Below are 25,853 nucleotides of genomic sequence, written 5' to 3' on the forward strand. Positions count from 1 at the left end.
CCCATGCATATCTGTGAGTCAGATGCGAGTAGTGTCCATAGCACACATGCACCCAGCTCACCCAACCACCACCCACAGGTACCTCTCTGGTCTCATCCCTGCTGTTGGGAATGAGTACAATATGACCCCCACCTGTGTATGGCAATAGCGAAGGAATGCAGCATGCAGAGCATGTGTCCCATGCAGGTGTGTCCCTAGCTGTAAGGAGCACCCTGCCAGCATTCACACCACTGGATCAATACTGACAGAAAGTATCAGCATGAACACCTTGCACACCTACCCTGTCACCCCAGGGGAATGTAGTGTATTGCAGTCTGGGACTGTAGGACTGATAGAATGCAATGACCTGCATCACTACCGAATGGCCTACAGCCCTCTGCCAAAGGCCTGTGTCTCAGCTGTACTGTCAATGTCTGTTATGTCATGGACTCCCAAATAACAACATAACACAGTCCGCAGAACCCAAATGCAAGGCCATGTGGACAAATCACAGTAACATGTCCACTATGTCTTACTGCATAAACTGTGGACCAACACCAAATTACTGCTGTGATGAGGTGATAACTATAGGAAAAATATCAGAAAATGTTTGCCTAATGTATGGAAGAGGATATAATAATAGAGGGGTGGGTGGGATGGGAGCATGGGTAGCATGGAGTGTGTGAAGTCCAAAACTCAGCCATGTGCACATACTATCCCTGGCTGAAAACACAAGAATGGGTAGCTACAAACCTGCTCATAGACCACAATGTGTAGGGGTAATGTCCAGAATTATGACCGCTGCCTCTGGGTAACCTGTGTGAATCTGTACAGCTGTGAGGTATCACCACAGCAAGATGTGGCCATACTGTCATGTCGATGGATGTACAAGCATGGGATCCTCTTCCACCACTGTACCAAGTTGCTGAACCATTTACATAGACCCAGCAGCAAATGTCTGCAGCTTCCCCTCTAGAATGGCATGAGTGTGCAAGAATATGTAGGCTCCTGATCACAATACTGGACACAGCTGCATTCACCCTGTATTCCCCAGGACATCACTGCAAGCAAATATGTCTACCTGACAGTACTTAATGACTTAAAACATCACAGTGTATAACGGTACATATGTCTGACTATCTCTGCTAATGCCAGGACCATGTAGCAGAAGCAGCGCAGACACAATTACCTACAGCAACCCACTATACTATGGTGCTAGTGCTAACTGTGCAGCATGACTGTACAAATCAGTAGTCATCTAGCTGTTGTATACATGTACCTGTGGAATATAAACCTGTGTGTGCCTGAGTGTGGTGTGTCTGCCTCTAGATGAATGAGTTACGGCCCATGCACACACACTGCCCTCTGTATTGCCCTACTATGGCAAGCCTGCTGATGTCTTCACCTTGAAATACACCTTTGGGGACATAGCCCATTAATCTCTGTGGCATGTCCTATAACTGTGTAATGCTGTAGTTTGATGCACTACTTAGGTAGAAGTTCTAATCCCAGACTCGGCAACTGCATGTGTGTTTGTTTGTGTAGGGATCAATGCATTTTAGGCAAGTCACACACACTACAATTTCAAATGCCCTACTTTGGCATGCCTGCTGATGTCATTCACTTTGAAATACACCTTTGGGGAAGTAGTAGCCCAGTAATCTCTGTGGAACATCCTATAACTGCGTAATACTGTAGTGTGATATACTAGTTAGGTAGGAGTTCTATCTCCAGACATGGCAAGTGTAGATGTTTGTGTGTGTGCTACTTTGTCTGTATAGGGAGCAATGCTTTTGAGGCCATTCACAGTCACTACAACCTCCAGTGCCCTTCTTTGGCAAGCCTGCTGATGTCATTTACTTTGAAATACAGCTTTGGGGAAGTAAAGCCAAATAATCTCCGTGGTGTGTCCTATAACTGTGTAATGCTGTAGTGTGATAAACTAGTTAGGTAGTAGTTCCATTCACAGACATGGCAAGTGTGGATGTGTGTGTGTTTGTGTGTGTAGGGAGCAATGCTTTTGAGGCCATTCACAGTCACTACAACATCCATTGCCTTTCTTTGGCAAGCCTGCTGATGTCATTCACTTTGAAATGCACCTTTGAGGAAATAATAACCCCATAATGTCTGTGGCGCATTCTATAACTGCATAATGCTGTAGTGTAAAGAAGTAGCTAGGTAGGAGTTCCATTCCCAGACATGGCAATTGTGAAACTCTGTGTTTGGTAGTGTGTGTGTAGGGAGCAATGTTTTTGTTGGCCATTCACAGTCACTACACACACCTACAAATGGAGAACATTGATAACTGTGCAGTAACAGAGACCTGATCCAAGCCTCCAGAGAGCACCCCTGCAATACCAGGTACAGCTCTCACCACATCTGTTGGCCACCAAACCAGGACCAAAACAATAAAGGTGGAGGAGTCTCCATATTTACCAAGGATATTCACACCACCAGGCTACTTGCTCAACAGAATGTGTCTGAAATACACCCTGTGCAACTAACAGCAGGTTAGACTGAATTTCAAATTGTATAGCTTGCTACAGAACCCCCACCATGCCCCATGATACCCACTATAGCCTTTGAAACATACTGTGAAATATTATGATACAAGCAAACACCCTAATACTGGGTGAGTTACACTACCCTGTCATTAACTGGGAAAACTACTTGTATACCAACATGTGTGCCCAACGGTTCTTGAAAGTCATAATTCCCAATGGCCTGAATCAAGTAACCCATAGTTCCACCAGGGGCTCAAATATCATAGACCTGGTCATTACCAACATTGGACATCAATCCTCCACACCTATGGTCACCCCAATGGTGGTCAGGTATGCCCATGAGCTAATCACCCTTAACATCAACATTCCTACCCCACACCCCAGTAAGGACACCTCAGTAACACACATCTCCAAAGCCAATGTCATGCTACACATGTCAGATGTGACTAACATCATGACAACCATGCAGAAGGGAACTGAAAGGATAACTGCTGAATCATACATGAAGGCACTGTATGAGCACATCAACTCGTGCTCCCCATCCAAGAAAAGGATGCCAATGTGGTGGCCCCCTGCCATAAACATACTGTACAACAAAAGGAGGAAACTCTTGCAGAAATGGGGGACTTTCCAGGATGAAAAATGCTCCCTTACCAGCAACAGTAAGAGGCAGAGACCCCTCATAACACCCAACAAGGCTAGTTATGAACATAATATAGCCACAGATGCCAAAGACAACTGCAAGCCATTCCATAGATATGTGAGGAATCTAAATGGCAATGCTTGGAACTGCTGTGAGCTACAACAGGATGGTACTAAATCTACTCCTCCCAGGGATATTGCCAATATCCTGGAAGACTGATTCAGTGCTAACTGCAGGCCCCTTCCAACTCCCAAAGGGCCCATCTCAACATGGATAGATTACCATATGCCAGTAATAATGGCCACATAGGTAAAAACCACACTCTACAGAACTATGACAACAGCAGTCATGGGACCAGTCAACATCCTGGGCTGTGTACTACATGAGCTACAAACTGCACTTGCACTTCACCTCCATGCCATGTCTAATCATAGCCACACCTCAGGCTTCATGCCCACTGTGTGGCGCACAGCTAAAGTTATCCCAGTCCACAAGGGGGGATCCACCTTGGATTCTGGGAACTATAGCCCCAGCAGTATGACATGCCTGCTCTGCAAGGCCATGGTATATATTATCATGGAAATTAAAACAAAGGCATTGGCAACCTGCAAACACTGGACCCTAACCAGGTTTGGTTTGTGAAGGGCCAATCATGTCACCTCAACCTGAATGACAACTGTGACTCCATCTCCAGAGCCGTGGACGAGGGTAAGGTGGTTCACACAACCTATCTGGACCTCGACAAGCCCTTCAACACCATCCCCCAGTCTGGAATCATAGATAAATGTAACAAGCTGGCCATTAATCCCAATGTCACCTGATGGGCTGCCAACTGCTGTACTGACACAAACCACACTGTAAATGTAGGTGACACCAACCCGAGCCCCAGACAAGTGACAGTTGGAGTACCTTAGGATTCAGTCCTGGCACCATCCTTGTCCACAATCTACTGGTCTGAAGTACAGTCCAACAGTAAGGGACACCGGCAAACAAAGGTTGCAGATGACTGCACACTGGGAGCCAAAATCGAATCCCAACATGATGTGAATATTCTACAGAATGGCCTTACAGAAAGACATGCTTGGTGCCTGAGCCATGGCCTCAAGATCAATGCCAAGAAATATATATTATCCCCATTGGGAAGGGACATGTAACTGTGAAGTACCACATAGGTGGCAGTACACTAAAAACCTAAAGTGTGATAACAGACATAGGGGCACAGGTGGACAGTGGTATCACCTTTGATAATCACATTGCCACAACAGTCAGGAAACCCACCTATATGGCACACCTCCCACTAAAGGCTTTACATCCAGGAAAAGGAGCCCGTTGTCCCACTTCAGGCATCTCTCAGTAAACCCAGTATAGACTACAATGGCCTGTTATGTACGTACCTCAAAAGACATCTGCAACAAGTAGAGAGGCTACAGACATATGTCACAAAATGACCACAGGCCTAAACCAGATGCCCTATGCTGACTGTCTGAAAATCATCCAGCTATACTCTGTCATGTATTGTGTTTTCAGAGGTGATCTCTGCTTAACATAACATGCCATGTCAGACCCACAGCAGTTGGACATGGACCCTCACAGCCACATGCTCCAGGGATCCAAATCCTGTCATCACAATGAACAATACATGTAGGAGGGATGTGATCCTGACCCAGACACCCCAGACTCTGGAATAGACTGCCCATACATGTCAAGCAGAGTGCCTCTTTGGCCCTCTTCAAAAGGAACCTGGACAATTGGATGGGAGATAGGACATTTACCCTGGGGATCATGTCAGCTGCCCTGCTAGACAGGGGTGCAGGGAAGTATATATTGTGGGAAGTCATAGCCAGAGAATTGTCATGTCTAGGCATGTATAGGCCCTAGGGCTGATAGCCTAGTATCAACGTATGACCCTATGAACCTATGAATTACACTTTACATTATCCAGCCTTGGCAAGGTTGCTGATGTCATTCACTGCAAAATACACCTTTGGGGAAGGAGTAGCCCAGTAATCTCTGTGGTGCATCCTCTAACAATATAATGCAGTAGTGTGATATACTAGTTCGATATAGGTTCTATTCCCAGACATGGTAAGTGTGGATGCTTGTGTGTGTGTTTGTGTAGCAAGCAATGCTTTTGAGGCCATTCACATGCACTGCAACCTCCATTGCCCTTCTTTGGCAAGCCTGCTGATGTCATTCACTTTGAAATACATCTTTGGGGAAGAAGCAGCCGAGTAATCTCTGTGGTGCTTGCTCTAACTGCATAATGCTGTAGTGTAATGTACTAGTTAGGTAGGAGGTCCAATCCCAGACATGGTAACTGTGAGACTAGGTATTTGTGTTTGTGTCTGTGTTTGTCATTCATATCCTGTGTGGAGGTGGCTGTGAGTGTATAACAACTGGACTCATTGTGGAGTGGATTTTGCAAATTTCTGATATGGTGGGCCTAATATATGTCACAATGTTCACCTTACAAGGATGACAGATGTCAAACAGCAGAGAGGCTAGGGTTGACAATCCATACCTCTACATCTGACATCAAGGCCTAGCGAACAATTTAGGCAACCCTTGTATTACCCAGAGAACACTTTCAACCCATGTCTCATAAACAAATGCACTCGGCTAGGCAGCAACCACTTTGTTGGTAGTTCCCTGCATATTGCCAACAGATAGTAACCATGGTGTGATTGCAGGGAACTACAGAGGGCATGGCACCCTGTCCCATCACTACAATAGGCACATAATTACAGACAGTGCTCCTTCACTATGTTCCCCACTGGATGCCTGCAACAACTGTAGTGCCATCAAATGTAACCCACAAAGGACATACGATGCCTTAAACACATGCCCTGTATGGACAGATGCCACTGACACCAGGGAATACTTGTATCATGCTGTCAATGTAGGTACAGGGTCAACCTGGTGTCCATTGCCTGTTCCCATCACATGAGGCCAGGAATGGCACATCTGATAACAATCTGCATACACAACATGCCCCAGACTCCCCAGATACACTTTCACATGTCACAGAACATGCATGTGGGATGTGTGCACATCTCAGACACTGTCCATGTCATGGACTATAGAACACATACATGGCAAGCATTGCACAGCACTGGCCACCCACAATAGTAACCCAGATGATGGATGGTGAATACAGTACCCACCTGTGTGGGCCAATCCAGACACTACACCCCTGAGCCACACTGCAGTCCATTGTCATGTAGCCTAATGCCAAGGTATACCCTTTACCTAGCCTTGTACAGCCTTCTGGCAGAGTCAGCCTTTACACACCTGTGAAGCAATGCACACATACATGTCAATACTGGCAACCTGTGTCTGTGTGTGTGGAGTATAATGATTTTGACCCCATTCACACTCACTAAACCTCCCATTGCCCTACTGAAGCATGCCGTCTGATGTCAGACACTTTCACATACCCTTTGCCCATGTATCATCCTGATAACCCCTGTGGTGCATGTGATACCTGCATATTACTGTATTGTGACAAACTAGCTATTTGGGAGGTCCAGTCCTGATCCTGCCAACTGTGTTAATGTGTGTAAGTCCCTGAGAGAGTGTGGCTGTGTCGACATTGACACCTGTTCATGTGGACAGGCACATGTACTACACCTACCTTATCCCTCCTATATCACTGCTGCAGATGTCACTCACCATCAGATATACCTTTGGACCTCTCCCCAACATGTAAGTTCTGTAGCGACTGCAATAACTGCATAGACATATGATAGCAATACATAGTCAGGCAGGGGTTTGGAACCCTGTACTGGTACGTGTGTGACACAAGCATGCTTTGGTTTTACTCTCCAACCCCCTCCCTGTCTTACTTTGTCTCTGCCTCTCTCTCTCTCACTCCCTCTCTGGTGGATGTGGAGAAGTACACCTGCTTTGCTTAGGCAGCAGCTTGTGTTTTGTAAGTGATGCTCATGATCAGCTGATGGACTCTGCATGAATTGCAGTCCCCCACTAGCTGATTGCATGTGGAACAGCTGTGGTAACATTCCCATAGCCAATTGCATGGAAACACACTCCTATATCTGGGAACATCATGTGAGTGTTGGGCCTGTTCATTCACTGTGAGCAGGACCTCATGTCAGTGCTTGGCAAACAGCATCTCAGATTGTATTGGGATTTACCTCTAACAATGTACACTGTGGAGACAAACCAACAAACAGGAGGGGGATGTGCCAGACATGACAACAGAATGTAAGTGTTGCTCTTCTGCATTTGGAGTAATGTTGGTTTAACAGGGTATGTGTGGATATGGCTGGTCTACATGATTTAATACCTGTCATGACAGTGTTATGTGTTTGAGGAAACTCCCAACTGTAGGGTTATCTGCAGACTGGCCAGTGTTTGGAGTCTTATGTTTCTTGTGTTACTTACAGATCACCTATCTTAGAACTGCAGAAGCACAGTCTGAGGATTGCAGTCAGTACATGGTGACAGCCATGGGAGTTACTGACTTCAAATCCCTCATAGGACATATGTCACAACAAGCCCTGTTACAACAGTAAATGCGTGAGGGTATCACAGCAACATACACCTATTGGCCCAGTGTTTGTGGCGCCAACCACAAGTCTTTCAACCTTTGTACATATGTCATGCAGTAAAAGGTGCATATGTTCTGTACACCATTATTTATTGACATCATACCTGATAACAAGCCAGTCAGATATCAGACTGCTAGACATGTTATGTCTAGTAGCGGTTATTTCTGAGGACATTACCTGTGCATTCTGCAGTTGTGTGTACAGTAGTGGGGTCTGTGTACTTATGGTGATTGTCGACAGTATATATATTGTGAATACATACCTTGGCCTATGTACAGACTGTGGTAGATGCCATTGTTCTTGGTCCTGTTCTATCTGATGTCAAATGATGCTCCAGTGTATGGTACTCTATCGGCTCACATGTTTGTAGGGCCAAACACACACATGTCCCATACCACAGAGAGGCATTGGACCACACTGTGTCATGACCTAAGTTTATGTAGGGTTAGTGTGTGAGTGGCACATATGAGGATGGTGTTTATCAGACAGTCCATATAGTGTTATATTAAGCTTATGTACCATATGTGGCTGTGGCTGTGTTCACATTGATTGTGGGTATGCATTTTCTCACAGGTTTCTGTTACTCTATGCTGTGACATGCCTGTAGAGCCTGCTATATTTGCAGGTACATGTGTATTCCCCCATACAAAATGTAGTCCAGTGTTGTGGCAGTCTGCCTGTAGTTTGCACAGTGCTTTGTTACATGCCTAGCAGCACAGTGTAATTACCCAGTGTTATGTTATGTCCAGATATTTGCAAGACGTACTGCTGCCAGGCCACCATAACTGTTGTGTATTTCTGACAAAGCAGTGGGGTTCTGTACAGATGTATGTCACTAACTACTGGGTAGTATGTGGCCATCTGACCTCTGCATCACCAGTAATTATTTGTCAGAACAGACAGGCATGTGTGAATTCTGAATTCATAAACTGTTTGGGCATATGTAGTCCAGTATTTACGTGATATACCCATGTACATGGCTGTTAACATCCATATTGTCAGGCTTGGTCCATATGTCTCACACAAAGGGGATCTGTGTACACTTCTGGACTGACCAGAGAGTGCCAGACTGTCCAAATATATTAGACACGTCTCTGCTGTAGTCCACAGGATCATTACTGTGCTGTCAGTTGTACTGTACTATGATGTCCTTAGGATGTCTGTCAGTAACTGATGGCATACATGTCAAAAGCAGATGTGACTTCCCACACACAACATGTCTGTTTAAACAACCCCTGTTATAGTAGCAACAGTCTACACATATTAATGGACATGCTCCACCTCAGTAAATCTAAATCCCTTAGAGCTACATACTCAAGGGGCTTGAACCTCAGCACAGAAATAAATAGAACTTGCTGGAGGGACAGGTTCATAACCCAGAGGCTCCCTTCACTCTAAAATAGAATTCCAGTTCATGTGAGGCAGCGCACCTCACTGAATCTCTTCAAGAAGAATCTCGATAGGTGGATGGGGGATCATAGGTTTGTCCCAGGGATTACTCCTGTGTCACTATTAGACAGAGGCACAGTAAACTAAACCTTAAAAAGGGCACAGTATACTCAAATCAAGGGGTGGCGCAAGCCGTACAGAATCGGGCTAGGCTTATAATTGCCCCAGGGCAGATAGCCTAGTATGAACCTATGAACCTATGAACCTAGTATGAACCTATGAACCTATACCTGCAATACATACATGACATCTCCTTGCACTAAGAGGTTGAGACTACTGGTGCTGAGGTAGGACTCCACTCCATGTTCTAGACATATGGTACACATATATGTGAAGATATATATATATATATATATATATATATATATATATATATATATATATATATATATATAGATTATAGACATATACATATCTACATACATATATGGATCTATATATATATATATATATATATATATATACACACAAACACATATATATATACATATACTCAGCTTTATATGTCATATGTCTACACATATGCAAATATATAGATATATATGCACATATGGTTATGGATATCTGCATATATATCAACATAAATAGGTATATATCTTTAGATATATATGTACATATAGTTATAGATATCTACATATATATCAACATAAATAGGTATATCTGTACATATATGATGTACACATATATATATATATATATATATATATATATATATATATATATATGGATTCACTTCATAACACTGAAAACTCAAAACACTGAAAATGAGAAAACTTAATAATATAGAAGATCAAAACACTGAAACATCAAAACACTGAAAACTCAAAATACTGAAACTCAAAATACTGAAAAGACATTCCATACATATACTGAGTTTAAACAACATAAATCATAGCACTTTCCACCAAGTGTAAGCAGGGGGGCTGCACCCCCTGCGCCTCACATGTGGGGGGCTGCACCCTACACACCCCCTGCTACTTAAATATATCAACTCCAAGATTGCACTTAGTGTAGTGAAGTGCAATCTTGGAGTTGATATATATAAGCAGCAGGGGGTGTGGGGGGTGCAGGGGGGGCGCATCCCCCCTGCTTACACTTGATGGAAAGTGCTATGATTTATGTTGTTTAAACTCAGTATATGTATGATATGTGTTTTCAGTGTTTTGAGTTTCCGTGTTTTGAGTTTTGTGTTTTGAAGTTTCAGTGTTTTGGTTTCAGTGTTTTGAGCTTTCAGTGTTATGAACTGAATCCATATATATATATATATATATATATATATATATATATATATATATATATATATATATATATATATATATATATATATATATATATATATATATATATATGGCCATATATATGATGCACTATACAGATATGTTTAAATACATATAGATGAATATATATGTGTATGTACATGTAGACATATATCTACATATGTATATGTATATATCCATATCCTTGTCATGTGTAAATATTACTGTTGTGTATACCTTCCCAGATGTATCACACCATATGTATCTGATATGTGTATATTTAGATATAACAACATATGTGATGCAACAGTAATATCACTGACAAGTACTACACAATTGTAGAAGTCACAGAAATTGTTCAATACTATTCCATATGTTTACTGACAGATGTTTGGGAAAAAAACAACTGTTTTCACAACTGTCATTGTGTAGTGGTTAACTGTTGTGACTATAATGTACAGGGGCCTGGGTTCAAGACCTACAAGGGCTGCTTATTTTGTTGCTGGGCAGAACAAGGGTTGCTGGATACAGAGTGTTTAAGGCACTTTTGAGCAGCTTTAAGTACGTTTGCGCGAGTTTGTGTGAAGCCAAGCATTGCTAAGATATGGTTAAATGTACAGGCACTTACACCATGTAGGCTTCGCTTACCAGTGCGCAAATCTGCTTAGCTGTTTTATTACAGCAATGCTGACACCTGCTAAGCATGGCTCAGCCCTGGTAACCAGTGCTCACATCCCATTCTGATAACATAGCAGGGTAATGACATCTGTAATAAGTGTATGTAATGCTATGTACAAAATGTGCATCTATGTGTCATCATTACAGTAACAAGGGGCATGAGTGTCATGTCTGGGACACTCGAGTATATAAGACCTGTACATCACTCTTATCCATGTGAATGTGTTACATACAAGGGTAGTAACCTAGGTAATGTGCCGTCACATTCACATGTAGTGTATCATGCCATTACTACTGTTGACAGTGCTTTCCCAAGCAAGGCTAGATTACTAATTGTAGTACTGGCAACAATCACCCCTGCATGCATGAATGGACTCTGAGGCCTCACTGTTGTGTTTCTGGTGTGTGAGCTATGTCACAGTATATATCCCCTACTGGATAATGATCTGACATATGGAATGTAACTGTAGACTACTGTCTGTATAGCACATGTCAGTGAAGGCTGCCAACATGTAGTAATGGCATACATATTGGTGTCAGATGTCTGTGATACATTCATCCTACTGCATAGCTAGTTGGTAAGCTGGTGTCTGTCAGTCCCTGTACAGATGTACAGATGGCAGGTATCTAGCTTGGATATGTACAGGCAACCTATGCTTGACTGACACTGAGATGTCGGCCCAGCTGTATTATAACTGGCACAGATAAGACACAACACCCTGTATGCGCCACATGCCATGGGTACCTCCACTACACTACCACAGTCAACAGAACATGCCAGGGTACAGGTTTCCAACGCAGACACTAGTCATACATTTTGCATACATGTCAACTGGATCACCTCACTGGCCATTTGCAGGAGGCACCCAGAGGATTGGCTGATGCATGTTACTCTCACCCTGATGGTCACCACAGTTGTGTCTGTAGATAGATTGTCTGCTGGCACATGGTAGGTGGCATGATATCACTGTACACACACCCCCTACACTTCCCATCTCTCCATAGACAACAGCCAGGTAGACACCTATGACCACCTGCAGAGATGCACCCCAGTACTGACAAATGTAAATGTGTGCATTACTGAGGATATCAGTGTCTGTGTGTTAGTACACCTGTAGTTAAGACTACCATGATGGCCTTCACACCCAGGGCAACACCCATTGCCATAGTTAGATGTGGCTGCTGCTGTACTACACATTACATGTACTCTGTTATGCTCCTCTCCCTAATAGCTACCTGAGCCTTGCAGTACCAGCACAACGCTGTTGTACAAATGGGTTGATAGGCATGGAATACCCACTGAGATCTGGCAAGTGTGTGTATGTGTACATGTGTGTATATCTGTAGGGCACAGCATTTCAAGGCCACATACTCCTATTACAATACATCTTGCCACACAGTATTACAGATAGTGATGTTGCTGCCAATACGTGAGGTATGACAATGCATCGCCCTACTATGCTTGTGGAATGTGCATTAGATGCATATCTCTGTAGTACCACTGCTGGGATGGACAATGGGATGTATCACAATCATGGTCAATGTGTGATGGTGGGCATGTCAGAATGCCATCATGGGTTCCAGTGTGTACAATATCCACAGTGGGGTGTGGGTATTGTGTACACTGTCATTACACCTTGGTACCCCTGGTACATGTCCCATGTACCACTGTATGGTCACCACTGTCACCATCAACCATACAGGTAACTGATTACACAATCCAGCCCAGTTATGCATGTGCTGTGGGAAGCCTACCTGTAACACATTGGAAAACTGACAAGTTAACACTGATAGGCTCAGGTCTCTTGGATTTGTGTCTGCCTGTTATGTGTCTGTTAATGTGTATATGATGGTATGTCACACTATGTATTGTCCATTTACAACCATTACATCCCCCATTACCATACTGTACATGCCTGGGGATGTTCTGCATGTAACATGTAACCTGAAACACACCTCATTCTAAATGCTGTGTGGTGTGTGCAATGAAAGCCACACACACTGGGACTAGACCCCTACATAGCTAGGTAGGGGTCTAGTACCAGTGTTGCCAAGTAAGAGTGTGCATGTATGTGGAGGCATCTACATCAGGTTGCTGATCATACATGTCCCAGGGAGTCACCTGTCCATGTGGCACAGGCAGTAACTGTTATACAGACCTGTGACATGTGTTTAGCTGTACCCAGGATATGTCACAGTCATGGTGTCAACACAGTGCTGTACCCCTTGTGGAATATGACTGCAGACCATCCTCCTGCTGGCACATGTACACCTACAACAAAAATGGATAACATTATGGAGATCACAATCACTCAGTGTTACTAATATCTATAATGCATTATGGCTGGACAGCTGCACTACCTGACATGTAAGCATTAAACATTACTGCTGACAAGATGTTACTAGTACTGCCACTACAGGACCGGCTTGGTGTCCTTGCATGTCCATGTCAACTGCCAGCTGTTGGTGTTGCTGGATATGTCCACGCGGCTGTCGCCCCACTCCCTCCACATGTTCTAGCATGGACAATCCATGGTTGATGAGGTCCACCATCTCACCCAACCGTCTATCCATGACCTCGGTATAATCATGGAGGGCACCTGCAAGTTCATGGACGATGTCACTTACAGATGAGAGAGCAGCCCTCTGCAGCCTCAGACCCTGTCTGATATACAGTTCCATTCATACCTGCACACCCATGACAGTCTTGAAACATGCATCTGGTGGTACCAGTTGTGGCACTTCTGCCAGGGACATGATGACCAGTGGCCCTCCCATGAGCACCCTGGTACATTTGCCTTTGTGGTACCCTGCTGGACATCTGGCTATGCCTTCTGTGTCCAGACACAGCAGGTGTAGCTACCACACTCTCTTGTGCACTGCCACCAACTGCCAACTGTCGCTGTGCTATGGCCACTGGTGATGGGGTATCTATAGGCACAATGACTGTGTGCTGGTTTGGGGTGGATAACAAGGAGATGTCAAACAATGGCATAGTTCTGGCCTCTGACAACCCCGCCTGTACCTCAACAGTCCTATCATTATTTTTGGTGTCTGTATGGACACCAACATCAGAATGCATACAGGAGGGACCCTGACCCACCTCTCTACCTGTGAGGGGAAAACAAGAAATGCACTTTAAGACCTGTATGGCATTGCATAACAGTATACACACACACACACACACACACACACACACACACACACACACACACACACACACAAACTCATACGATACATGCACACACACACACACACACACACACACACACACACACACACACACACACACACACACACACACACACACTGAAATCCCACCATAATACCTACCTGTCCCTGAGTTTACAGACAGTCCCAAGTTTATTCACGTAAGTTCCCCATCCTGCATCACACTTGGTAACATACACTCATTAATACCACTCATTAACTTATCATTACTCTAAATGACTAGACAAGTGATCACAACACAGGTAGACCTGTTACTCCATTACCTCCTTGACTTGAGTGGAGTAGGTTTTACAAGGCCTCACTGCTGTCATCCAGTGTTCACCCTGAGTATGTCCAGACATCATGAGCATGGCCCCTATATGTTAGAGGCTACTACGTTCATTTCATAATGTCGCACACTGGAGTGTCATATGTAACTATTGCTCAGTACATGCCAGATCTGCTGCTCAATCAACTTATCATGTGGACAACAGTAATATATGGATCAACTCCCTGGTGTTGTCTAGTAATTTCCCAAAGCAGTGTAGTGCTGCATACGTGGGAAGTCGTTCACCTTTCTGCTGATTGTAATTTTAACGGTATACCTGGTGTCTAGTTTCCCTCCCAATGCATGTTCCATGCTACAAACCTTATTATACTATCAGCTGTCATGTGATTACATATCAGAGAAGTATTCCTGGTGTCTCATGTGTCAGTCCATTTCCAAGAACTGCAAAATTCCAAAGGGAAGTACTGACGTATGAACAACCCCACAATCACACATGTGCATACATGGACACCCACACAAACACACACACATGCACCCACACATCCTACATGCATGAACCCCCCTCCACTCCACCAGATTGCACTTATAAACAAAATAAACCCATCACACACCTACAGATAGTACACACAGACCTCCCATTACCCATCTGTCAACATGCATAACATATGGTACTCAACAGCATGCAGTGCAGCTATAGTCAATCCATGCTAGCAACAGTATACATGTGTGTGATGCATGGGCTGTGTTAGTAGGTGATGCCCCTTCCCCTGGAAAACACTGCACCCATGTACACAGTATTGATCTGCACCTGTTCTGCACCCTGCCATGTACTGTGCATCATACCTCACAGGTGTACACACTATTGCTGAATGTGTATTACTGTGTCAGTTATGTCTGCTCTAATACTCACAGCCCCTATGTGTATGTCCGACACATACCTGGGATGATATGTGGACAGATGTCATTTGTGAATTCCTGATGTCTGATTTACAGATCTCAACATCAGCGGTGCATGTATGACCAACATGATACTATTACACTGACAACCGTCAAACCTTACCTTGGCTATGGGGAGTGTACACACCCTTATTGATATCACACAGTCTTCCTTGATATGCCATGGGACCACATCACGGCATATGTTACCATTACATGAGCCTGATATGTGACATATGTCCTGTACATTCATATGCAGTGTCTAACAAATGTGTTAGGTGTGCAGATGCTGACCACGATGCATACACTTCATGGGTGCATATGATGTGTGCACACCCTTATCATGATGGTTTGTTGCACCTATTGTTATGTGTACTACAGCAGTCACTATTCCTGGCAGGGGTATACTAGCATGGGCCATCTGCATTTGCCAGTATATGGTCAGTCATCCATACACATGTCCCCCAACTCTGCATGATTGCAAGGTCAACTCATGTGCACAACCCTTGGAGTTCACACACTGCTGTCACTATTGCTGTGGAGTCAGGGTTACATCTACCACAGTTCCTGAACCTGCCTGTGTGCAAATATAGCCATTCGTAGCATCCTTAGGCTCCCTGCTGCAGTGCACTGGTGTGTCATGATTACATCCCCTCCCCACCTTCAGCCTTTTTGCAGATGCTTGACAACTATGGCCTACACATGTGTGTCAGTTTGCAGTGTCCCAAACATTGAACACCATATGTAACAGCCTAGTCCCAGCTAAGGAATGGCAAACATACAGATGTACACTGGCACCGGCACAGTACAGATGGGATAGTGGGCCTGAGGTGGGATGAGGCATTGGTTGTGCAGCACATGTATCTTACATGATACTGTCTGTAGGTTTCCAGCATGGTCATGGCACACCAGTACACACTGCAATGCATGACTGTTGGGAACCTCTTCTGTTATGCATATACTACCAGTAGAGAGGTCTGGCTGATGTTTCCCTGTGGTACAACTGTCACATCTGATTACCCTAACCCATAGGCCACATATGCTTCCAGTGTTGGGAAGGTATGTATTCCCCATATTTGCTGCCCTAACCTACTATTCCGTATTACACATTCATTGCTGATGTTGGGACTACATTGTAGGCTTTAAGGGTAGTGGACCACAGTATTATGATATAACGTAGTGTAGATCTGTAACAGTTGCCATTGTAATACTGGTATATACACTGTTGTAGCACTGTATAAGGATGATGTTTCACACATGTCCCTACTGTAGGCCATGTGTCGCACCATTATGATCATCCCTGTGGAAACATTTTTCAATGACAGGATGTAAGTTATATTGCAGGTGTCTGATATACCCTTCAGATACACCATCATGGTCACCACTGTGATGCAGTGCAGTTAACAGCAACAATACATGAAAATATACGGCATGCATTATGGGTAGGTGTGTTAGATGTGTGCATGGAATATACCATAGCCATTACATGACCAATGTATTGGCAAGCATGAACATAAACCATACTCACCAGCTACAGGCTGCTGCCTTGGTGGTATACCAGATGGATCTACATAAGTGTGTGAGAGATGTGGTGTCAATAGCCACAGCTGTGGCATTGCTACATGGTGGGTGCAGCATTACAGTACATCAGCAGTACAAGTCCAGAATACAAAGCTTATGCACATCTGTTTATTATTACTACACAGCAACAGACTATATATATATATATATATGACATCTCACATATGCATGATCTACCTGCACAGATGTGAATGCATACGCAACAGTAGTCGACTGATGTGCCCTGTGGCCTTACCTGCATGCTCCTCAGCCAGTGTGTGGGTATCACCCACCTCCACTATGGTGTTCGCCAGTTGTTGCGTGTGCAGGCGGGCAGGTGCCACGAGGCTGGTGAGGAGCTCTTCAACACATGTCGGGGGAGGAGGATGGCATGACCCCCCCCATTGCAAGGTGATCCCCGGACTGCAGCAGCATCCCGATGGGTATTTTGAAGCAGGTCACTGCAATGATGCCCGACCTGCTCATAACTGCGGTTATGCAGGCAGACATCATTGACCCTTTGGACTAAATCATTCCACAGTGTGGTCCGCTCCTGCTGCTCATGGGTTGTCCTGCCAAAGAGCACCTGGTAGTGCTCTACCAGGTGGTTGACGATGACCTAATTTTCCTCCACTGAATACACCAGTAACTGGCCATGTGACATCTTGCCTGAAAGACATAAAGATGGAAACAGGTCTGAGCAACTCATACAGTGAAGCTACCATAGTTCTTAATACACATCTCTATCTCCCCCCCACCATATCTGCGACAACAAACTGTTCACACAACTCAATAGGTATGGCAAATTACCTACCATCGGGACATATATTGTATTGTACCACACTTTGTGCTATGTGTTTGTAGCCATGTTCCCTTTGGGGATACTATATTTTCTGGCCTGTTACAGACAATGTCACTTGCATGCCATTGTAAGGGCCACTATGGTTCCATATATGTATGTGGTCTGTTTGGTATGTGATTGCTGCACATATGTTGTTACTTGTTATTGGGGATATCTATGCATGCTGTTGCACATGATCCAGGATTATGTGAACTATTACTACCCACATATGTTCTATATCAGTAACACAATAGCATGTTTAGGGAACAGCTGCCAGCAAAACCACCTCTCCCATCTCATCTGGCCATGTTACCAGGCCACACCACATGTGGGACCCACCCTGGGGCCTCCTCATCTACTGGTCCAGCACTACCTTCAGGTGGAACCACTTCAGCCAATGGTGTCCCCCCGCCGAGGGCACACACAGACATGATCCTGTCACCCGAGGTCAGGTCCAGGGTCTGTTGCATAGGGAGCTCAACAGAGACATGCGGGATGTGCTACAGCACATTGAGGCCCTCATTACACAATCACAGGGTCCACATGCTCCTCCTGCTCAGCCTCCAGGCCAGACACCTTCAGGGCCATGAAGCTGCTGTTGTGACTAGCAATGGATGGGGGCCTTGTTCCCATTGTTTCCATATGGAGGCTCATGAGGCTTCCACATCACAGACCACACCCACCATCCAGGGTGTTTACTGACCTCATGTGTCATATACCACCCCTGTAGGCTGTCCTCTCTATATACCAACCCAACCCACCTCCACAAATATACCTGCTATCCTTCCCCAAATTTACATTCCCACCTTCCCAGACAAAGGCAATGTGGTCCCAACAAGGGTTCACATTTGACATAACCGTCCATGTTGCACACACAGCTGTGTATATATATATATATCTATATATATATATATATATATATATATATATATATATATATATATGTGTGTGTGTGTGTGTGTGTGTGTGTGTGTATTGAAATGTGTGATGTTCCCTCACATATAGCATGCAGCACTGTGATGTAAATATAGGGGACATGTATTTATATACATATGTGTGTGTTTGTATATATACACACACACACACACACACATATATATATATATATATATATATATATATATATATATATATACAGACCACACACACACACACACACACACACACACACACATATATATATATATATATATGTGTGTGTGTGTGTGTGTGTGTGTGTGTGTGTGTGTGTGTGTGTGTGTAGATATATATACATACACACATATACATATATATATATATATATATATATATATATATATATATATATATGGGTTCATTCAGACATCAGGCCCACAATCTCTAACTCTCCTTCCCGCACAGCTGCACTGTTCTGCCTTGCTAAAACACAGGCAGGTGCCACATATGGACACAGCCGAACATTGGGGGGGGGGTATATATAGGGACAGATTGCAGGTAAACCTATTACACATCTATGGCATTTCAGCATGCATTACATGTTAACTTGAGTGTCCTGCAAGTGGTGGGCTCTGGAACCCATGTGTCCATCATTATGGCATTACTTCCACCACCAGCTATTGGCTACGGTAATATACATGCTTTCCATTACACAACACACACTATGATGGCTTACATCTTGTCAGTCAGTGCTGCTCTGCTCAGTTGATGGGTATAGCCCACTACCCACAGGGACAGACTCTATTAACCGTAGCAGTTGTTCAGCTGAACATCATTACAACAACAATACCTGATGGCAAATATAAACCATTCCACATCATCTACCCCATTATTATGGACCAAGTACTGCAGTCAATTACATGCATATATACTTCACATACCTGATGTGGGAATGAGGTCTGTTTTTGATAGCTTCCTTGTAAGACTTTTTTTTCTCCTTGCCTTGGCCTTTAGCCTACTTTCTTTCTTAGTTTTTTTGTCTCTCTCTCTCTTTCTCTCTCTCTCTCTCTCTCTCTCTCTCTCTCTAGTAAATGGATTGAGCTGCTTTGAATAGATTGCAGCATGGCTTTTGTAGATGATGCACATGATCAAGTGATGGCCTCTGCACCAATCAGTGTCCTCCATTTGCTACTCACATGCAGTATGCTGTGCAGTACTTCCAATTACCACTGTCATGGCAACCCACTACTATAAATCCCTACATCATGTGGGCGTGGTCCCTTTACCTTTCCTGTATGATAGACATCCTTCCTGTGTGTGGGCAGTAGTGTTACAGACAGCAGGTAGCAATATCTCTTACAAGAGAACTTGCAGACTCAGGCCAGATACATATTTGTATAAGGTTCCTGAACTACAGACAGAGTATGAGTAGTGTTTTTATATGCGTTATATAGCACCAGTGTTACAGGGTTTGTGTTTAACATGGAATGCAGTCTGTCTGCATAGCTCTAAACTGTGGGCCTATCCACATGATGGCCGGAGGTGTGCCTGTTTTGATTTGTCTGTCCACCACACAGGTATTGTGTCAGATATATCACTGGCTGTGTGTGTATTGACTGCTATCAGTACATGGCTACATCCATTTGTGTTTCTGACTTCATATTCCTGACTAAGGGTACATTGCAGACTATTCTGTAACACCAGCAGACTTGCTCAGTGTATGACAAAACTATTTCACATATGGGCCTGTATTCTGGTCTCTGTCCTCCACCTACATACCAGGCTTTGTCCATATGACATGCAGTCAAGGGTTGTTATGTAGTGGCCTGTGATTATGTCATGCTGCCATTCCTGCCATCATTCCAGTGCTGTTGTGGTCCCCACACATATTGTGGTGTTGGGTCCATATATATTATGGGCTTCATCTGCACAAAACATGTGTGCCCTTATGCAGGCCAGAAGACAGTGTATGTAACAGTGTTATATGCCCCTGTAAGTCAGTCTATGGGGGGGGGGTATGCACCATAAATAACCTAGGCTGTTACAACATGTGAGGGATATCAGGAGTAAGCTGCCTTAAGGTATATGGATGTACATTACCCTACATTTCACCTTTTAGCTACATTTTGCCTTTTTATGCAAGGATCAAATGACAAATGCACCACCTTAACAGGTACAAGCAAGCAGAATCTGAGGGTAAAGCTACTCAATGCTAGACATCTAAACCTCAAAATGCATTCACTTGAGATACTCCTTAAAATGGAGAACATCGACATCTGTGCAGTGGCAGAGACCTGGTTAAAGGCTCCAGACAGCACCCCTGCATTTCCAGGCTATAATTCATACCACACCTTTCGGCCACCTAACCTGGACCAAAACATTAAAGGTGGAGGCGTGTCCATATTCATTAAGGATATCCACACTTCCAAGCTAGCTGCTCAGCATAATGCATCTGAGATTATCTAAGTGCAACTAATTCTGGGTAAGACCGCAATCCAAATTGCAACTTGCTACAGATCCCACACCATGCCCCAGGATTCCCACTCCTTATTTCGTGATGTACTGGAAAATATTAGGGTACAACCCAACACCCTAATAATGGGTGATTTCAACTACCCCACTATTAACTGGGAAAACTACTCATGTACCAACTCTTTTGCTCAACGTTTACTGGAATTCATAAATTACAATGCCTTTTATCAACTTATCCACACCTCCACCAGGGGGCAGCAATATCCTAGACCTGGTCATTACCAACATGGGCAACCGGTGTTCCACACCAGAGGTCAATTCCTCGTCAGTCAGATCCGACCACAAGTTAATCATCCTAGACATCCACATCTCACCCCCCCACCCTATTAGAGAAACCACCATAAAAGAATTTCGCCAAAGCCAACTTCACGCTTCTTAAGACAGAAATTCACGACACCCATGCAGATGGACAATAGAGGTACGACTGCTGAATCCTACATAAATGCACTTTATAAACACTTACACGTGTGCATGGATTGTGCTATCCCTAACAGAACCAAGATGCTATCCTCCAAAAATGGAAGCCAATCTAGTGGTCCCCTGCCATAAATAAACTCTACAACAGAAGAAAGAACTGTTACAAAAAAAGAGTAAAATCCCATGATTGGAGTAACTCCCTGGTCAGCCTCAGTAAGAAGCAGAGATCCCTCATAAAATCCTCCAAAGCTAGTTATGAAAACAAAATTGCCACTGATTCTAAAGACAACCACAAAGCATTTTATAGCTATGTCAAGAATCTCAATGGCAACACTCATATCTCCTCTGAGTTACAGCACAATGGCACTAAATATACAGAACCAACTGATATTGCCAACATCCTGGCAGATAGGTTCAGTGTTAACTTTACCCCCCCCGTCACCCCCCCTAAAGGGCCCATCTTTATATCGGAAGAATGCAAAGTTCTTGTAATCACGGCTGCACAGGTAAAAAACACACTCTCCAAAGTCAAGAACACAGCATCCATGGGACCTGACAACATCCCAGGCTGCATTCTACATGAACTGCAGAATGAATCGGCACCATACCTAAGCACCATGTTCAATCATAGCCTCACCTCAGGCTTTGTGCCCACTGAATGGCGCACAGCAGCGGTTATCCAACTCCACATAGGGGGAGCCACCATGGACCCCGGGAACTACCACCCCATTAGCCTAATGAGCCTGGTCTGCAAGGCCATGGAATGTATCATCATGGATCTTATTCACAAAGACATTGGTAATCTCCAAACTCTGGACCCCACCCAGTTCAGGTTTGTAAAAGGCAGATCATGTCTCCTAAACCTGATAGACTTCTTTGAAGCAGTCACCATAGGTTCATAGGTTCATAATTTCATAGGTAGGTACTAGGCTATTGGCCCTAGGGCCTATATAAGCCTAGCCAAATGGTACCTTGGTTTTCACCACCCAAGAAAATTATTTTTCTGTGTCCCTGTCGAGCAGAGCCACAGAAGTGATCCTGGGGTGAATTTCCTATCTCCCATCCAATCATCAAGATTTTTCTTGAAGAGTGCTAATGAGGAGCTTTGTTTGATTTAGATAGGTAGTTTTTTCCAGGGTATGGGAAGTCTCTGGGATAGGAATCTATCCCTCCAGCATGTTCTGTTTATTTTGGTGACATGGTTTAGGTCCCTAGAGCATGTAGCTTGGAGGGATTGGGATTTCTTTAAGTGGAGCATGTCCAACAGCTCTGTGCTTGACATAGCTTTGTATGTTAGGCAGAGATTGCCTCTGAGTAGGCGATATGTGACGGAGTAAAGCTGGAGTTTTTTGAGACGGTCTTCGTAGGGCATCTGTTTGAGGCCAGTAATCTTCTTTGTGAGGTATTACTGCGACCTTTCCAGTTGTTGTAGATGTCTTGTGAGGTACATACCAAAAACAGCGTTGTACTCTATAATGGGTTTAGTGAGTGATGAGTAGAGGAGAACAATGACCTCTTTTTTCCTGGATGAGAAACCTTTTGTGATGAGGTGTGCCACGTAGAAGGATTTCCTGACTACTGTGGTGATGTGATTATCAAAGGAGAGACTACTGTCCACCTGTGTCCCAAGGTCTCTTATCACACTTTCAGTGTTAAGTAGACTACCGCCTATGTGGTAGTTCATGGGTACAGAGTTTTTACCAAAAGGGATGACAGTGCACTTTTTGGCATTGAGCTTGAGGCCATGGCTTTGACACAAGACATCTGTCTCAGTGAGGCCCTTTTGTAGGATGTCCACATTGTTATGAGTTTTGATTATGGCTCCTAGTTTGCAGTCATCTGTGAACTTTGTTAGCCAAAGACCTTCTGTGTTAGCCTATATTTCAGAGAAGTAGATACCAAACAGGAGCAGACCCAGGACTGAACCCTGTGGTACTCTATTTGTCACTGGTTTGAAGTTGAGTTTAGAGTCTGCTACTTTCACAGTGTGGGTTCTGTCAGTGAGCCAGCTGGCAACCCATCTTGTGACATAGGGATTTATACCTAGTTTAGTGAGTTTATCTATAATTCCAGAGTGGGGGATGGTGTCAAAAGCCTTGGGCGAAATCTAGATAGGCTGTGTGAACCACCTTATCCTCATCTACGGCTTTGGTGACCACTTCAAAGAAATCTATCAGGTTTAGGAGACATGATCTGCCTTTTACAAACCTGAATTGGGTAGGTTCCAGAGTTTGGAGATTACCAATGTCATTGTTTATAAGTTCCATGATGATACATTCCATAGCCTTGCAGACCAGGCTCGTCAGGCTAATGGGATGGTAGTTCCCAAGTCCATGGTGGCTCCCACTTTGTGGAGTGGGATAACCTTTGCTGTGCACCATTCAGTGGACACAAAGCCTGAGATGGGGCTATGATTGAACATGGTACTTAGGTGGGGTGCCAGTTCATTCTGTAGTTCATGTAGAACCCATCCTGGGATGTAGTCAGGTCCCATGGATGTTGTGTTTTTGGCTTTGGAGAGTGTGTTTTTTACCTGTGCAGCCATGATTGAAGGAACTTTGCATTCTTCCGGTATAGAGATGGGCCCTTTAGGGGGTGAGAGGGGGGTAAAGTTAGCACTGAACCTATCTGCCAGGATGTTGGCAATATCAGTTGGCTCTATATACTTAGTACCATTGTGCTGTAACTCAGAGCAGATCTGAGTGTTGCCATTGAGATTCTTGACATAGCTATAGAATACTTTGTGGTTGCCTTTAGAATCAGTGGCGATTTTGTTTTCGTAACTAGCTTTGGAGGATTTTATGAGGGATCTCAGCTTCTTCATGGGATTTTACTCTTTTTTGCAACAGTTTCTTTCTTCTGTTGTAGAATTTGTTTATGGCAGGGGACCACCAGATTGGCTTCCTTTTTGAGGAGGATAGCATCTTGGTTCTGTTAGGGATTGCATGATCCATGCACTTGTGTAAGTGCTTATAAAGTGCATTTGTATAGGATTCAGCAGTCGTACATCTATTGTCCATCAGCATGGGTGTCGTGAGGTTTGCCACTTCTGTCTTGAGAAGTGTGAAGTTGGCTTTGGAGAAATTTTTTTACGGTGGCTTCCCTAATGGGGGTGGGGGTGGGATGTGGATGTCTAGGATGATTAGCTTGTGGTCGGATCTGACCAACGAAGAACTGACCTTTGGTTAGTAATGACCAGGTCTAGAATATTGCTGCCTCTGGTGGATGTGTGGATAATTTGATCTAAGGCATTGAAATTTATGAATTCCAGAAAACATTGAGCACAAGAGTTGGTACATGAGTAGTTTTCCCAGTTAATTGTGGGGTAGTTGAAATCACCCATTATTAGGGTGTTAAGTTGTACCCTAATATTTTCCAGTGTATCAAGAAATGAGGAGTGGGAATCCTGGGATATGGTTGGGGGTCTGTAGCAAGCTACAATTTGGATTGCGGTCTTGCCCAGAGTTAGTTGCACTTGGATAAACTCAGATGCATTATGCTGAGCAACTAGCCTGGAGGTGTGGATATCCTTAATGATTATGGACATGCATCCACCTTTAGTGTTTTGGTCCAGGTTAGGTGGCCGAAAGGTGTGCTATGAATTATAGCTTGGTAATGCAGGGGTGCTCTCTGGAGCCTTGAACCAAGTCTCTGTCACTGCACAGATGTCGATGTTCTCCATTTTAAGGAGTGCCTTGACTGAGTGCATTTTGAGGTTTAGACTTCTAGCATTGAGTAGCATTACCCTCAGATTTTGCTTGCTTGTACCTGTTATGGTATGATTTTGTCATTTGAACCTTGCCTAAAAAAGGCACTATAGGGGTGGCAAGAGCCTTAGCCAGTATCCGGAATACCAAGGGTGACAGGTGAAGGCCATCTTTGGCAAAGCATTGTAGTTTGTCAATCATGTCATCCCAGGCAGACAAATACTGGATCCCCTTAGAATGACACCAGAAACTTAGCCAATTGTTGAAGTCAATCATTTTGTCCTTGTACTGTGGTATCATTCTGGGTGATGGCAGGATGCTACTCAGGGCTAGGGTCATTCCTGCCTGGGCTACAAGATTGGACAGCTCCTCAATGTCTCCCAA

This window comes from Protopterus annectens, chromosome 8.part0 (genome assembly GCF_019279795.1).
Source record: "Protopterus annectens isolate FY-2018-M chromosome 8.part0, PAN1.0, whole genome shotgun sequence".
In the NCBI taxonomy this organism is placed as follows: domain Eukaryota; kingdom Metazoa; phylum Chordata; order Ceratodontiformes; family Protopteridae; genus Protopterus; species Protopterus annectens.